This window comes from Simochromis diagramma, unplaced genomic scaffold (genome assembly GCF_900408965.1).
Source record: "Simochromis diagramma unplaced genomic scaffold, fSimDia1.1 OVJJ01000417.1, whole genome shotgun sequence".
Classification (NCBI taxonomy): domain Eukaryota; kingdom Metazoa; phylum Chordata; class Actinopteri; order Cichliformes; family Cichlidae; genus Simochromis; species Simochromis diagramma.
In genome coordinates this window covers 45,083-49,298 of record NW_024387123.1, presented here as the reverse complement: position 1 = coordinate 49,298, position 4,216 = coordinate 45,083, and the positions used below count along the sequence as shown (strand labels likewise).

The 4,216-nt window shown below is 40.2% G+C and overlaps 1 long non-coding RNA gene across 1 annotated transcript; it reads left to right on the top strand.

The window, feature by feature from the left end:
• The first annotated feature begins 1,738 nt into the window (after positions 1–1,738).
• Positions 1,739–2,092, top strand: LOC120743400. The gene is made up of 2 exons (XR_005698176.1): positions 1,739–1,846; positions 1,926–2,092. It is a non-coding gene; the product is annotated as an uncharacterized LOC120743400 (long non-coding RNA).
• The last annotated feature ends 2,124 nt before the right edge of the window (positions 2,093–4,216 follow it).

Sequence of the window (4,216 nt, the reverse complement as noted above, 5' to 3'; positions counted from 1 at the left end):
TGCTTAGGCATTGGCTACCAACTAATTATTCATTCACCCATTCTAGGTCAGGATTGGTTCTCTTCAGGTATAACAAATTTAACTTTGTTTAAAGTATTGCCATCTATACCTGACAGGTGGGATAAAAAAGAATGGCTTGGGAGACACACAGCAAATCTCAAAGTTTTCCAATTAATGCTGAAAGAACCAAGGATGTAAATGTATTCTTGTTTTAGCTTTGCCGAAGACACCAGAGAAAGTATGATATCTATAATGCTGCTGAAATAGACAAAACCATTTCAATAAACTCGCTATTTAACATCAACCTTGTTATGCGTTATCAGAGAACAATCAACTGCAAACAGCAATGAAAACATTCAACTATGTACTATTTAAAGCACTAATGACCCTGTTGTCTAACAAGATGTGATAAGTAAGTAGACTGTGGAAAGCTGGTGGTTCTACTCTCTGTGTAAAAGGTTCCTACAGGCTCCACTGACCCCAGTCTCCGAGTTAACACACTAAAAGCTAACACTGCTAAACGTGTCTCAACGCCGAGATGGCGCCGATAGCTTTAGCCGTAGCTGCCCCACTTAGTTTAGACAGTAAAAAAAAAAAAAGTAAGCAATAATAATTCATTGTCAAACGTCATAATTAAGGTCAACATCTAAACAATGCTGTGTACAGAATCACACAGGTGCTCAATTACAGCATAAACTTACCTTAGACCTTCCTCCGTCATTTCCCTCCTAATTGTGCTCGAAGACACAGAAAACGTATCGGCAATTACCCCGATGGTTATCCCGGACAGCACTAAAGTCCTGAGTGCTGCACCGGGATTTCTAGACGTGGACGGCCAACATTTGAAGACTGTTCTTCCTCGGCGTATTCCAAACGAACACGGTGCTGAATTGATCTTAAACCTTCGACAATGCTGTCATCGATGCTAACGTCTTGAAGAGCAATTATCATCCAGGCATTTCAGTACATCATCTAAACGAGTCAAAACAGTATCTACAGGTAAATGATCCTCTCTGATTTGCTTAAATGAGCAGAAACTGGCTGAAGTTCACACCAGTCCGCCATCCTCCGTGACTTTTGACCTAGCACGCTGTTGCTAGCTGTATTAGCCGTCCACGGAGCAGGTATCCAGGAAAACTAGTCGATGGTAAACGATAAGCCAATAGGTGCAAAGGTCCAGCCCACTTACATTGATTGACAGACAAAGTCATTCTGCTGAAAAGTCGCATTATGAAATAAATAGGCCATCGGGAAAAACGGGATTTTTGAAATAAAGACTGACTTTGAAAAAAGGTCATTTTGGACTAAAAACGGCTGGAAATAAATAAAATGCCTCAGGAATAATCTCTGTTATTGTGAAAAATAATGACCATGAAATAATATTTCACAATAATAAGTAAATTTATATAGCAGAATGCAATATATTTCACAATAATGAGCATTTTTTTTCAAAATGTGTTCCATGATTTCACAATATCATTCTCACATTACATATCTGTGTCTTATTTATTCACATAGTTATTTATTTCATCTTGACCTATTTATTTATTTAATTTTGAACACTTTGGAGTTCCATAGTTGAGGGGCACAGACAGGACTCCGCACGCACACACACATAAAAAAATAAATAAAAAAAAATTTTTTTTAAAAGTTGCCTCAACAAAAGGGCACTTTGGGCAAACATCAGGAAAGGGGCGGGTGCTCAAGCCCCTCTAGCCCCCCCCCCTCTGCATGTGCCTGTTGGCCACACTTGAAGACCATCACACAGCTGATCAAGCCTTGTCGGAGGAGCTACTTAAGAATGCGGTGGCGCTCTCTCTGACGCTGGATCATTGCGTGACTTCACGTTAGTCTCTCGGCCAGTCAGTACGGATAGTCTTGCCGCTTGTATGTGTCTTACGGCTGCCTGTTTGTTATCTCCCCAGGAGAAGCGTGGAGACGAGAGGGCAGCGAGCACGGGGTGCTCAGACACTGAGGAGCGGAGACAAGGAACACTAGCACTGGGAAGAGGACATTTCACGGGAGTCGGGAACGCACTGCGGATTTATTGTTATTTTCCATTCACTGTAAATAAACGCACTGCTTGCATTCAGAGCTCCGTGTCTGGCTCCTCCTTCCTCACATCCCCACGGTTGACGCTGGCCAACCGTAACAAATAGCTTTTCTTAGATTCATTATTAGTTCAACATTGACAAATAGTAGTTGACTAATATCAGGAGCCAAAAAGAAAACAAAAAAACAAACTAAATAAATATTTCAGACGCTGAAAATAAATTATTACGGTTGTTTAAATTTGCTGTCAGCAAGTTAGGTCTAATACATGTAGTCAATCTAATGAATCAATATTACATGTAAAAAGTACAGAACTGAAAATAAAACTGAAATATAACGGTAAATGAACTGGTTCTTGTATAAAACGTTTCTACTCTCTACAACTTGCCTCATTCATGCACTCACTTTTTTCTATGCTTTTTCTCTGTAAGTGCTTTCTATCTAACATTAATACGCATTCATCCTCCCGATGGATGCATCGGAGAGCAACTTGGGGTTAGCATCTTGCCCAAGGATATTTGGCATGCAGGCTGGAGCAGGCGGGCATTGAACCAGCAACTTTCTGATTAGTAGGTTCCCTGCTCTACCTGAGCTACAGACACCCCAATTTGTGGTGCTCTGGAAACAACACGTTCTCATCCCAACAGGTAACGATGCTATGTGACAAATCATCGGTATGTGTAAATGTGTTTTTTGTTCTAATCATGAATCGCTTTGTAAAACAAGACCTGATAGGGTTAAAGTTAAAGTTATGGTTAGAGTTAATGTTAGGGATAGGGCTGGAATGGACGGCTGGAGCCTCTCCTCCAAGTGTGTGTTACTGCCGCCATCAGCATTCTGTTGTATTCTGTTGCATGCTTTTCTCTGTAAGCGCTTCGAGCCTGTACTTTTTTGCTTTAGCTGAGTAATGAAGTTGAATCAGTACTTTCACTGGAACAATAGTATTTTTACTTCTACTTAAGTGGAGAATGTCTGATCTTTTGCCAACTCTGGCTGTCTCTCAGTCTTGGAATACCCACTTGTTGTCCAGCAGTGTCCTGGGAATATGGGAACTAGACAGACTGGGGAAACAATGGGAGGAGACACAAAGATGGAATCACTTTTACCATCTTTTATGTATTTGCTGGTCGTCTTATTTCTTCTATTTTGCAAGCACAGTGTTGCAATCATTGTCTTTGTGGTACAATGACACAGGTAGAATGCAGGTGTTTTCATGTAACACGATGAGAAAGATGAGTAATGTGTTTTGAAGAGAAGATAAAACATCATGTTTGAACAAAGATAAGCAGCAGACACGTCTGTGTGTGAGTTGTTCAGGTTCAGTAAGAAGGTAATATGTCTGCAGAATTTGTAATTCTTATGAAGATATTGCTTGTACAATAAATAAAATCCCTTTAACTTCTTCTGGAGAGTGTCTTTATATATTTAGTCATTTTGGGGCGATCCTTTATTTAGTACTAACTCTAGTCGGGGATATATATCAGAGTTTACTTTCAGATATGAGCATTGTGTTTCCTGTGGATGAATGAATGAATTATTTATTTATGTAATTTTTGAAAGACTGGCTCATGTAAAATCTCTGAAAGTATGACAAAGCTCTCCTGTTACACTTTATGGACACCTGAGCTTCACCATGAGGGCCTGTCTTTATTCACTTTATTCACTGAAATCCACTTTTATAATGAATTCACAGTAATCGCTGACACCTTCAGAGCATTACATTCATTAAAGACGTCTTCTACACCTACTCTTCCAGACGACCGACACATACTTCAACCACTGCAGGTTAACCAGCCACTCATCAGTAAAGCAAAAACTAAATGTAAATGTCCTCATGTGGAAAAGACTGAAACACAACTCCCATATATCACTAATGTAACAGATCCATTTAGGGAGAGTGAGAACACTAGGCTGGATGTGGTTTAATGCAGGAACATTCATCATGTCTTGAGTTCAACAAATCATTTACATTGAATATGTGAGCTGGATGGTTACACGATACAATGTGATTGTCAACAATAACTGCAATGAACGCTGGTTTGAGGGCGGAGTCAAGGAGGCTATTTACGTGAAAAGGGAAAGACCCTCTCTGAATCAAGGAGGGGGCCTAAGGGTACATCTGTCACCATCTTACAATGCTGTGATTGCAGCCGTTCTCCAACTC